Genomic DNA, 13,992 nt, shown 5'->3' with positions numbered 1-13,992 from the left:
TCATGGATCAGATGACAACACTCCCAAATTGAACTGTAGATTTGATATGTACCTATTGAAATTCTAGCTGTATTTTTTTTTTTTTGGTTGCAGAAATTGACAAGTTGATCTTAAGATTCACATGGAAATGTAAGGAACTCAAAATAGCCAAAACAATCTTGAAAAAAAAGAACACAGTTGGAGTACTCAAATTTCCTGATTTTACAAATTTCTAAAAAGCTACAGTAATCAAGACAATGAGGTACTGATGTGAGGATAGATATATAGATCAATGGAATAGAGTTAAGAGTCCAGAAATAAATCCTTACATTTACGGACAATTGATGTTCGACAGAGCTGCCAAGACAATTCAATGGGGGGCATAATAGTCTTTTCAATAATTGGATATCCACGTTAAAAAGAATTAAGTTGAACTCCTGTATCACAACCATGTACAAAACAACTTAAAATAGAGCATAGACCTAAATATAGGAGCTTAAACTACAAAACTCTTAGACAGTTAGAAATAGGATCTCTGTAACCTGTAGAGTTAGGCAGTGGATTAACCTTGATTATTTAAAGTGAAAGATACCAGCCATAAATGACTACATCACATCTTGTACATTTCTATTTATACAGAATTCCCAGAATAGGTAAATCTATAAAGGTAGAAAGTAGATTATTGCTTGCTTGGGCTGGGGGAGAGGGGCAGGCATGGGGTATTACTGCTAACAGGTATGGGATTTCTTTTGGGGGTAATTTTGTTCTTTGGCTCTTTTGTTCTAAAATTAGATTGTGGTGATGGTTACGCAACTCTGTGACAATACTAAAAGCTATTGAATTCTTCACTTTAAAATAGGTGAATTTTATGGTATGTGAGTTAGATTTCAGTGTAAAAAAGGCAGAAGAGGCTCATGGTACAAGAGCAGGTTTAATGAGGATTCTGGCGTCCTCTGCCAGGTATGGCTCCTACTTTAAGTAAGAGTGTGATGTTCAAAACTTCTAACCAGTGATATTTTTCTGGACCTTGCTTTTTATTTATTCCTTCATTTCTTCCCTTCCTCCATTCGTTTCTCTTTTTTTTAAGTATTTTTTTTGCCTTTAAAACTTTTCTTTTGAAATATTTTGGGTATCCACAAAGTAATATAAAATGATACAATGAACAGGTCAGTGTATATTTCCCAGCTTATGTCATCAAACATTATTAATTTGGCTGAAGACACTTGTGGGTTTTTCTTTCTCTATTAAATTTTCTGTCCTCGGAAGTATTTAGATTTAGTTTTATCTAGACTATTTATCTCCATGCTCCTTAAATCTTAGCTGAATGCCCCTCAACCCACTTGCTGGGTCTCAGAGAAACATTCTCTTCCCAAAGCATCAGGTGCCCCTTATTTCAGACTTTTAATTCAGGTCTATCGGAGGAGGCCATCAAGAGGATGTGACCTGGAGGCTCTGCCTTCACCGCCCCCCCGACCCCCGCCCCGCCCTTGGAATGTACGTACTGCCCACTGATTCCACAGCGGGAGCTGTTTCAAGCATGTAGCCTGGAGAGAGTAATGCGTGGTTGAGACCGTCTGGATGGTGTATGTGACCGAACCCAGTTAAGGCGTCTATAGCAACTTTAAAATTCTGGTGGCTGCGTGTGGAGATTTACTCGTCTCGCTGTCGCCCAAGACAAGCCTCTCTGTAAGTTCCCTTGCTTATTAAACCTGCCATCTAGCAGTCTGGAGTGGTCTACCTCTTTCTTCAGTCTCTCCTTGCCCTCCGTGTCCGGGGGCCAGTTTGTGAAACAGCAGGGTCTCTAGAAAACTGAATGTGGTCCATTTTGCCACCTAAATCCCCAGCCATTCACTTTCCGTTGCCTGATTTCTTTTTCAGGGGTGGATGTGGATGAAAGGCAGAGATACAACTTAGCCTCGTGGCTTCTGTGACTTAATTAGGACTTTGAATACTCAAAAAATATCTCAGGTTCCTTTTCCCTGTCCACAGAAATGAGAGGGCTGGAAGGATCTGGGTGGCGCCGAGTCTTTGCAAATTCAGCACCACCTCTTGCAGACATTATCCAGAACACCTACTCTTCTTTCAGGTGAATAAACACAGGTCCAGCCAACACAAATCTAGTAGGACCGGATCATATCACGTGGGCAGGTAAGAGTTGTGGTTAGATACAGTATCAGCAGTTCTGTATTAATATGGGCATGATCTTTGAAAATGACACTTAAGGGAGATCAATGCAAAAATGCATGCTTAGCATCTTCCAATCAATGGCATGCAACCTTAGTGCACTAATTAGATGTCTCAGATGCTCTGCTGTAGTCCTTCCCGAAACCCCTTCACACATCCCAGGGTTAAGAGGTCTACTTTCCCCAGGGCTAAAGGCACAGCAAACGCAGATGTCCTGGGCAGTCATAGGGTCACAGCTAGGAGCCCCTGGGAGGACAGCTCGGCCAGGCTTTTCAGCAGCTCCCTCACAGCTTTGTGCTCCGTGGATTATGTTCCGCATCTCACTTTTGTGCGTCTTGCTTCTGTTCTTGTAGTTGTGTCTTGTACTTCTCGAGGCTGATGCCTCTCTGGCTGTTTCCAAGGCCCTGCTCTTGTCACCTTTGGCTTCTTCTGCTGGAGCTTTTACAGCATCCTCCCTGCGACCCTCGCCCCCCCAGCCCCATTGCTGGGCTCAACTGTGACTCCTGCTGTCTGTCAAGGGAAGAAAATAACCTCTGGATGTTGCACTTGGAGTTTGGTCTGGAGCAATGCCACAGGATGGAAGGGGCACGGATCTGCTTCCCCTCCACCATCTTCGGGCTCAGCTCGGGGAGAGTAAACCCCGTGAGTCAGAGTCCTAGTAGGATGAACCCATCTAACTCCGGGGATTTGGGGGATGTTCAAGTCACCCTGTTCGTACGTCCTTTCTCTCCTTTTTGGCTGTAAAATGGGACTCCCTTCTTCCCGAAGCAATCCTGTGAGTGGAGTGGCTTTGCTCAAATCAAACTCACATTTTCCCAAGGCTCACCTGTTCAGCGCTAAGGTCCTAAAAGCTTTCTGAGTACCGGTTCTGGGCATTTAGCTTTCTTTTCATTCTTTGTAAACAGCAGTGACAGCAGAGTGTACTTTAAGGACAGAGCAGCAGGAAATCCTCTGAGACTTGAGTCCCTTTCAAGTGCTAAGTTGGGTGCAGGTAGAGCGATGTCTGTGAGCGAAGAGCCATGAGCCCGCCCTTGGGGCTCCCACAGCTGCACAGGCTCCTGGCCCACCAGCTGCTGCCCGTGGCCCCAGACATGCTTTCCTTCACCCGGTTGGCCCTCACCTGGGGCTTAGCAGACACTCTGCACTTGCCACCCTCTTTTCTCCGCACCCAGCTGGGGCGGCCTGTGTCAGGTACTTTCCTAGAATGTAAGTTTCCTAAGGGCAGGGCCCTCTGTCTTGTGCACTGTTTTGTCCCCCAGTTCCTAGAAGGGTGCCTGACACACAGTCATTGGTTAATAGTAAGTGGTCTGTCACCCGTGGCAAGCCAGTTACAGTCCGATTCTCCATTTCCTATACTATGGCTATTTTATAATGTTAGGATTGACCTGATATTGTTATGATGATGATGATGATAGTGATAATGATGTATCTGGATCTTCAAGAAGTGTCCAGATTTGGATTTGGGCTTAATGTTTTATTTGGAAGGTTTGGAATTTCTTGAAACCACCATAAATGACAGTTCTATCTGTTTCTGGCCAAGAGCAGAGATCTCTTGCTCTGTCAAGTTCATTTGAATTGAGAATCTGAGGTTCATTCTAGTGCCCACTCTCAGAATGGCTGCTCTTTTTATAATCACAGGAATCCAAGTGGAAGGTAGGGCTGGTTAGGGCCTGATAGAATCTGACTGAAGCCTGGAGAACATTCTTAGAGTGGTGAACCCTGGGACAAGCAGTGCCCTCCTGGGAATGGCAGTGGCCCGAATATTCCTCCAGCTGTAGCTTTGGCCGTGACAGGTGTGGGCCTCAGAGACAGGGAGCTGGAGCTGATGCAGCTGGCTTTTAGGAATAGTCTATTCTTGTAGACAGTAGGGGTGATGAAAGAAGTACTGGGAGAGAGAGGGAAAGAGAGTGAGCCGGTTGAATTTGTGAGCAGGTTATCTAATAATTGCATTTGAAGGACACGGCTCGAGGCCGCCACTGGTGAGGAGGCAGTTTGGGAGAATGTGGCCTTGCATGGATATAAGCTCACTGCTCTAGGAGGCAAGAGCAGGGAATGTCTGAGTCTGGGGAAAGTGAGGGGATCAGGAAGATGCCTTGAACCAAGGTCCTGCTGTGGATTTAGAAGTGTTGCTTCTTGGAGCAGAGAGCATGGTCTAGTGGAATATGACTGGGAAGACGACTAACAGAGGAATAAACATGAAGATGCCTGCGTATTGACATGGAGAGACAGGAGGGCACAGTAACAGATGCCCACATGTCAAGAAGGAAGAAGGTAGAGGCAGGAGGGAGGTGGTTCTGTCTTGTCTGAAGCTGCCTGGCATTCTTAGCAGGCTCCCAGCCCGAGACTGGGGTTATGGGAGACACAAAAAGGTGTCGTGTGTATAGCAGGGCTCTAAAGTCAGAGGGAGCTCAGTCTCGTTTCAGCTCCAAAGTCACTAGTGTGGACCTTGGGTAAGTTAAGGGAGTCCACTGAGTTTTACTCTTCCCATCTGTAAAATGGGTTTAACTATTGATAGCATACAACAAGGTCCTTAGAGGAGGGGATGCTCACTGTGACAGGTGTCCAGCACACGCTTAGTGAGAAAGCCTCCAGGACTGTGGGTGAAGGGTTAGCAAAGAGCTGGAGGAGGAGTGAGGATGATGAGTGGGACCAGCTAGGAGGAGAGTAGAGAGGCCTTGTAGAGGCAGACATGACGTCATTTGTCAGGACTTGACAAAGCATTTGTGGGGGATGGGAAGATCTGTCAGACATCAGGGGTGCAAGAGAGAGAGAGGAGGTAGGACAGAACACTTGGGGCCAAATCAGGGAGGACCTTGCATGCCATGTGCAGGAGTTGGCATTTCATGTTAGTTACTGTGTCTGTTTCCTCCTGCCTACTCTGAGTCTCATTGCTGTTCCAGCCAAGGTGATTTCCAGCCTCAGAAGTCCTGAGGATGAGCCTGCATGTCCTCTTGAGTCTCAGACTCAAGTCCTATCCCATTATCACTGTTTTCCCTACAAGACAGTAGCCTTCAGACCCTGGGCTCTTCCTTGAAGGCAGGGGGGTGCTGTGGGCAGACGTGCCGGGTTGGGCATCTGGCTGACCTGGGCTCTAATCTTGCTTCTGCCCCTCATTGGCTGCATGACTGGGAGCAAGAGACTTCACTGCTCCAGCCTCAGTTTTCTCATTAGCACCTACCTGATACATATATATAATCATTGGTCGTGTGTATGTGTGCCTGGCAAACAGAAACACCTTCCTTCTCGGCACTCCCTCTGGGCTCCCCTGGGGCTACATGACGTGAAATCAACAACTAACTGATCTTGAACTCTGTATCATGTCTTTTTTTCCCCATGCTATCTTGGCCAAGTGCCCAGTAATAGGAAGCTCAAATGGGGAAATTATCTAGAAACTTTGAATTCACAGAGGAAAAATAATACAAATATCTAAGTGCCATGTACGCATTATAAATTCATAAGGTATATCACACATTTTAGAAATAGATCGCCACACTATATATTTTAAATGTCACATAATGGGCTCAGTTTTCTGATATCTCAAATATATCTTCCAGACTGTCAAGTATATTTTAAAAATGGGTATCTTTTTAATGGCCCGTGGTGGGTAACCTCAGCAGAACAGGAGAAAATTCATTATTTCCTCCGGTGCTAAGTGACTTGTACATCTAGAGGTGGTCAGCAGAGTGGAAAAAGGCAATTCTTTTCAGTCTGGGGCTTAGGAGGGGTTAGGAAGGTAAGATTGGGAGTTAGGGGACTATATAAATGGCCTGGATGGGAGATGAGAAGGATGCTAAATAATGGGAGGGAGGAGGAGGGAGGAGGAGGGGCTTCTGTTGAGCCAGATGCGTAGCTTGGGCAGCGAAATACTAGCCAGCGTGAGCCTCAGATGCTGCTTAAAATTCTGGCACCTTCTAGGAGGGAAAGGAAAGGATATATTGCCACTGCTATTAGGAGGGGAAGGGAGGACAGAGAATGGGAGTGAAACTTCATTGGGTACCACCAACGGCAGGGCAGACACTTTATCTAGGTTATCTTGTTTAATCCTCCTTGGATCCTTGGGGGTGGTGGTGGTGGTGGCATTTTAATCTCTATTTTGCTGACAAAGAAACAGGCTCAGAGCTAAGTAATGTGCTCAAGGTTGTCCTGCCTGGGCCCGGAACTCAGGTCTGTTTGACTCCAAATCCCACTGCACTGATCGAGAATGTGAGGTTGGCCCCTTTGCATTTGCTGAGGGTGGCCTTCTGGCTATGATGCTCTGAATTTTCTCTGTGAGTCAGTGGCCAAATCATCTTCAAGAGCTCCTGCCCCTGCTGGTTGTTAATTATCAGCATCTGCAGCAGCAGAAGCAGCTCAGCCAAGGTGGGTTTTCCTAAACACATCCAGGGAGAAACTCAAAGATCTGTCCCCGGATCTTTTCTCTTTGGCAAACTCCATTTCTCATCCAAATACATAGAACTGTCCATTAGAAGCCCCAGGGGGAAGGGTGCAGAAGACACGCAGCCTGGACCTCTTCTGCCTGACTGGGAGGCTTTCACCTAGCCTAGTGCCAAGTGGACAGTGGGATACCCTTCTTGGCGAGAAGTTGGTCAGCTCTGTTGGCCTGGGAAGGTGGAGTCCACCGAGGCTTTAGAGGGTCTCCAGCCCTATGGTGATCTAATGTGAGAGACTGGGGACGAGGCAGCATCCACAGTCTTGCCCTCAAGGAGACTGAAGGGTCAGAGAAGGGTTATCAGTAAAGCAGGACCAGATGATTCATGAGAGTTGAAGTGCAGAGAGAGGGGGAAGGAAGGGTCAGAGTGGGCAGAGGGGAGGTGGCTGGCATGAATTCTGAAACTGGAGTGTTGAGCCTGCTGCTCTTATTACTGCTCAGGTGTGCTTTCTCTGGGGGAGATCAGGGCTTATTGACAGGCAGGAGGAAGGGAACGACATGGCAGACTGAGCTGTCCTGGCTAAGCTGGGCCACTGTGGTCCCCACTTGTGTCAGGATCCACAGTGCTAGGTGGCTTCTCAGAGGGGAGGATCTTAGTCTCACAGGCCCGTTTCCTCCATGGCTTTCACCCTACTCCCCTCTGTTCCTCCTGTTCCACCACCAAGCCCTACTCTGTCTGTAGGCAGACAGTCTCCTGAGACAATCCAGATCTGAGTCAGGCAGGGCAAAGGAGCCGCAGTTCCTTGGGGCTCATCCCTGGATCCCATTTGGTGTGGTTCCAGCCGTGTTCCCAGTCCCAGACCCACCCAGGACTCTGGTCAGGTTAGTGGATCCTGTCTTCTTCTGAAACCTCCTTCCTCTCCTTGGCAAGAGTCCCTACCCAGGGCCTCTACCCTTCAGGGCTGGGGCCCTGCTCCCAGTCGTTTCCTGCCCACTGGAGAAGGAAGCCTTCGGGAAGCCCTTTTCCCAGCCTTTTGGGCCAGCTCTGCCCTCCAGCCCCTCTCCTCACCTCCCAGGTCAGGTCCACAGCTTGAGGACTCATGCTCAGTCTGTCATAAGACACCTGACACACTGGTAGTTAACACTGAAGTCTGTTCCGAATGGTCACTGCTTCTCCTGGACCAAACAGGAGTTATTTTCAATATTACCTTCATATACACTGTCATTCTTCACACAGTTTCTTTGCTGTTGGTCTTCCTGCGCCCAGCTATGTCTGCTTACTATTTATTTGCCCTCAAGGGTCAGGATGGAACCCAACCTATTACAATTGTAACCATGAATATTTTTTTGGGTGCTCCTGGCATTCTTTTCTAAGCAATTTCGTCATCTCACTTAGTTAAGTCTCAAAACAACCCTCTTAGTAAAATGATGATGATTCCATTTTACAAATTAGAAAACTGCCCAAGATAGAGGCAATCTATTCAAACCCTGACAGTTTTACTCCAAAGCCAACATTTTCAATTGTTCCGTTACCCTGCACATCATTCTCAAATGCAGGCAGGGCCATAGGCTAGAACACCTAGCATTCCTGGTGTTTGGCTGGAAATCTAGACCCAGAGCAGCCTTTCAGGGGCAAAAAGGTGTGCAGTCTAACATAGGCTTTGGATAGAGACAGGCATGCTTGTGACAAGCAAGGCCAAGCCTTGTGACTTTGGGCAAGTTGTGCTTTGAGCCTCAGGTTACCAATCTATAAAATGGGCTTAATAATTGTTACTCTGCAGGGTTGTGTGGGGGGAATAAATTAAATAATAATCACTGAGCATGGTACCTATAGGATGCATGGGAAACTTCTTTGGAGAAGAAGGCTTTGTAGCAAGTCATTGGCCCAAGCTGCTTGTGCTTCTACTTGGGGTAGCCCTGGACAAATGCCACAGAAGTCTCTCCTTATTAATCCTAATAATTACCCAACGGCTGTGACAGAGGACTGAGGAAAGCATCGTTGCTGAGAGTCTCTTCCGTACAGCCCCTTGGACAAAACTCTGGCTTCCTGCCGCAGCTTCTGCCTGTCCCCAGCCAGCTGGACTGTAAGCTGAGTATTGGGGGATAAGGAGGAAGCAGGATCAGGCCTGTTCCAAAGGGGCTTCCCACGCAGTGGGAGACACAGCACCGTACAGTTCGTGGTAGCTTGTTACATGAATGGCTCCCCACGAATCACACCTTCCTGTGCCTTGTCCTTGCATGGACCCCCTCCTATGTTGACTCTGGGCAGGCTGTCACTTTGCCTTGCCCAATGGGATGTGATGTGAGCATGGGGTGGATCATTACCTGTACGCTGGGGCTTGCCTTCTTGCGACCCAGCTTGTGAAGAAGGCCAAGCCAGCCCGGTGAGTGCCCAGCAGCCCTGGTCACACTTGCCAGACATGTGAATGAGGCCATCGGATGCAAACCAGCCCCCAGCTGACCTGCCATGACCACAAATGCATGGTGCTTTCCTCTCTAAAATTGGAGAAGTACTGGGCTTTCTCTCATGTGCCCCCCCTGAGGGCCGGCCTGGCTGTTGAGCATGCTTTCTCCTCTTCTTACCTCCCAAAGACTGAAGCCCTTTTAATCTGCTTTTTGTGGGGTGTCTCTGCCATGACTTGTCTGCACATGGCAGAGGGTGGTTTGCTACGTCTGTGAGGTAGCCGGCTATGTTGAACATGCTACTCTTTTTTTTTTTGAACATGCTACTCTTAAAGTGTGTCATCAGGATAGCACCATACACCCTCCATGTCCCTGCAGCTCAGGCGCCATCGCACACAGAAGTCCCACCTGCCCGATCATTCCTGCTTGCACACACAGAGCAAGTTCTGTGCATTTACATACACTTAAAAAATACACACACGGGGTCCTGCCCAGCTTTGTAGCAACTCAGTTTATGTGTCTGTCAAAGACAGTACTTGAACTTGAAATCAGGTCTCCCATTCATTCCTGGACTGTAGAGACAGACCCATTAAGAATACATAGCCAGCCTGACACTCCTCACCACAAAGGGTGTTAAATACTCACAGACCACAGCTCCATCAAGGAGCAGGGATAAATATGGCAGGCATGAAATGGGTCTAAATTGCTCTTGATGGCTCTGTTCAGTAATGTTGGTCTTTTCCTTACAGTGCTATATAACAATAGTCATTTTCAAAATGGGGTCCTGCAGTTGTTTTTAAGGAAGAATTGACAATTTTGACCTACAGAGTAGTAATCTGAAAAATGTTCATTCTTTAAGCCATTCACTGGGAAGTGCAGGAAGCCCACAAGTGCTGGAGCTGAGGCAAAAATGGCCATAACTAATGATAGCCCTAAGTGTGTGCAGCCGTCGGTGGTAATATTCCAGAATCAGAGCTGAGGCCGGGAAGAGGCAGAAATGAGAGCTTCATTACAGACAACTGGGCTCAGAAGTCCCTGAATAAACCCTTTTTACTTCACTTTGCGGGTACATTTTACATTGTTGCCTCTGCATGTTATGGGTTTCAATTCAGGGAAGTAACTGCATTAGGCAAAGGAACAGTGGCTTCTAGAACCACTTATCAGAGGTACCTGTTAAATGCTATGAATCCACCGGAACATCTGCTGAGCACTTAGATTCTTTACAAAAATTCATAAGAAATGGTCCAAGGAATTCTGCCTGGATTTGATTGTACTTGAAAGTTATAGGTGTAAATCATCTGTTCTTTACTCTCTTATGCTTGTTTATGTGGGTCTCTAAGTTGTATATGTATATTTTGTGTGTACTCATCTGAGGTTTTTCTACCCTATTTTTCTCTGCTCATTGGATGCAGATTAATTTCAGAGTTTCTGCCTGTATTTCTCCTGGAGAGTAGGCAGGCTGTTATATCCTTGACATGGTTGGTGGATATGAGGAGTGGGGGAGACAAGTGTGTTACAGGATCCAAAGCAGAAGTGGCTTTTAAGACGTGGCCCTTTGAGGCCTGGATTTTCCTGGAACCTAAAACACTGAAAAAATTTTCTTAAAGGTCTTTCAGGCCAACAAGTGGAGAGAGAGACTGGTTTGTTGCCCCCTGCAAGAAAAGAGGTCAAAAAGATTAGAACAGGAGCGAAAGGGCTGGTGAGAGTAGGCCGGCCCTCCTCCTCCACTGCCTAATGGCAGCTCTGTAGTGGGAGCTGTTTCCTCAGGGGAAACAGCTGCATTGTATATCCAGGGAGAATGGCATATAATTTCTGTTTATCTTGGAATTCTCAGCTTTATTAAAAACTCTTGCAGCCTGTCCCATGCCATGGAAGGGAGTATTGCTGGTCCCAAAGGCCTACTGGGGCCTTGAGCCATGAAAGAGTTAGTAGCAACCATGATGGGAAGTAGAGACCTCCCTGCTGTTTTACAGGCACCATTTAGGGGTCCATTTGTTGCAAACTTGGGAGGGAAGGCTGGCTCAGTAACAAATGAGAGTAAATTCCTTTTTTCTGCCAATATTTTATAATTTTATCAAAGCTGTCTTTAAATGAATGTGAAGGCTGATTAATAGAAATATGGAGTAGCAAGCTGGGGAAGGAAAGGCATAATTACTCTTATCAGATGAAGGCCTCCAGGAGAAGATCAGGTGAATGAGGCCTTTGGTTCATTGTTCAGCCCTCAGAACCTTGAGGTTTTATTAAAGTACCTTCTGAGGATGTCAGTGGGAGAGAGTATGTGAGAGGCTCAGGAGCCTGGAAGGGCATGTGGCAGAGTTGTAGTGGGGGCAAGAGGCTGGGCAGGAGGGTCAGACTACTCTGAGTTTTTTGCTTTTAAGTTCACCACGGCCAACGTCCAGTTCTTAGGGTTGGGACAAAGCAGAACACTTTAGTGGGGGTGAAATTTGTGTTCTTTTTTTTTTTTTTTTAACATTTTTATTGGAATATAATTGCTTTACAATGTTGTCTTAGTTTCTGCTGTATAACAAAGTGAATCAGCTATACATATACATATATCTACATATCTCCTCCCTCTTGCGTCTCCCTCCCACCCTCCCTATCCCACCCCTCTAAGGTGGTCACAAAGCACAGAGCTGATCTCCCTGAGATATGCGGCTGCTTCCCCATAGCTGTCTCTTTTACATTTGGTAGTGTATATATGTCTATGCCACTCTCTCACTTCAGCCCAGCTTACCCTTCACCCTCTCTGTGTCCTCAAGTCCATTCTCTACATCTGTGTCTTTATTCCTGTCCTGCCCCTAGGTTCTTCAGAACCATTTTTTTTTTTTTAGATTCCACATATATTGTTAGCATACGGTGTTTGTTTTTCTCTTTCTGACTTACTTCACTTTGTATGACAGTCTCTAGGTCCATCCACCTCACTACAAATAACTCATTTCATTTCTTTTTATGGCTGAGTAATATTCCATTGTATATATGTGCTACATCTTCTTTATTCATTCATCCGATGATGGACACTTAGGTTGTTTCCATCTCCTGGCTATTGTAAATAGAGCTGCAATAAACATTGTGGTCCGTGACTCTTTTTGAATTATGGTTTTCTCAGGGTATATGCCCAGTAGTGAGATTGCTGGGTCATATGATAGTTCTATTTTTAGTTTTTTAAGGGACCTCCATACTGTTCTCCATAGTGGCTGTATCAGTTTACATTCCCACCAACAGTGCAAGAGGGTTCCCTTTTCTCCACACCCTCTCCAGCATTTGTTGTTTGTAGATTTTCTGATGATGCTCATTCTAACTGGTGTGAGATGATACCTCATTGTAGTTTTGACTTGCATTTCTCTAATGATTAGTGAGGTTGAACATCCTTTCATGTGTTTGTTGGCCATCTGTATATATTCTTTGGAGAAATGTCTGTTTAGGTCTTCTGCCCATTTTTGGATTGGGTGGTTTGTTTTTTTGATATTGAGCTGCATGAGCTGCTTGTATATTTTGGAGATTAATCCTTTGTCAGTTGCTTTGTTTGCAAATATTTTCTCCCATACTGAGGGTTATGTTTTCATTTTGTTTATGGTTTCCTTTGCTGTGCAAAAGCTTTTATGTTTTATTAGGTCCCATTTGTTTATTTTTGTTTTTATTTCAATTTCTCTAGGAGGTGGGTCAAAGAGGACCTTGCTGTGATTTATGTCATAGAGTGTTCTGCCTATGTTTTCCTCTATGAGTTTTATAGTGTCTGGGCTTACATTTAGGTCTTTGATCCATTTTGAGTTTATTTTTGTGTATGGTGTTAGGGAGTGTTCTAATTTCATTCTTTTATATGTAGCTGTCCAGTTTTCCCAGCACCACTTATTGAAGAGGCTGTCTTTTCTTCATTGTATATTCTTGCCTCCTTTATCAAAGATAAGGTGACCATATGTACGTGGGTTTATCTCTGGGCTTTCTATCCTGTTCCACTGATCTATCTTTCTGTTTTTGTGCCAGTACCATACTGTCTTGCTTACTGTAGCTTTGTAGTATTGTCTGAAGTCTGGGAGCCTGATTCCTCCAGCTCCGTTTTTCTTTCTCAAGATTGCTTTGGCTATTTGGGGTCTTTTGTGTTTCCATACAAATTGTGAAATTTTTTGTTCTAGTTCTGTGAAAAATGCCATTGGTAGTTTGATAGGGATTGCATTGAATCTGTAGATTGCTTTGGGTAGTATAATCATTTTCACAATGTTGATTCTTCCAATCCAAGAACGTGGTATATCTGTCCATCTGTTTGTATCATCTTTAATTTCTTTAATCAGTGTCTTATAGTTTTCTGCATACAGGTCTTTTGTCTCCTTAGTCAAATTTGTGTTCTAATGAAAGAACTTCAATATCTCATGGTCCTGTCAGATAAATATGTATAAGAATATGGGTTAGGCTTACCCAAACCTTATCTATTAAAAATATTTAAGAATTGTTAACAGCAGAAAGCATATTGGGGTTGACTCCCCTCAACATATCTTCCTGTTGAATTACATTGCTTTGATATGAACTGATAGTTCTATGCCTGGTGACAGCTGTCATCCTGTTCATCAGTCAGGATGGGCTAAGTTGCTGCCGGAACAGCCCTGAATCTCAATGGCTCAAAACCATAACTTTGATTTCTCTGTCATATATTGCATCCTTACTGCAGGTTGACTCGTGTGCTCTGCTTTGTGTTACCCTCACTCAGGGAGGCAGGGGAGCTTTTTCCCCATGCTTTCAGGAAATGAGGCTTTTGTCCAATGTCCTATGCTTCAGAGGAGTACTTTCCTTGAAATTGTCTGTGTCCCTCTCTGGTAGCTGTGACCAGTTAGGGCTGGCAGGGCACTCTGAGTTTGGACTAGTCCCACATGGGTCCCAGTTGTTGGAAGTGTATACATGGCAATTTTCTAGGTCCCCCCCTCCACACCAGTGCCTGGGACTGGCTGGGCCAGAACTGGTAGAGCTATCTTGATGGTGTGCTCTGATCCTCGACCAGGATGTGTGGTGGTCCCAGTCCCTGCTTCTCCCTTTTGCAATACTTGCTGACCTTCTATCAAATATGTAGA

Source organism: Leucopleurus acutus (assembly GCF_964270905.1).
Source record: "Leucopleurus acutus genome assembly, chromosome: 14".
NCBI lineage: Eukaryota > Metazoa > Chordata > Mammalia > Artiodactyla > Delphinidae > Leucopleurus > Leucopleurus acutus.
Note: the sequence above shows the minus strand (reverse complement) of the source record.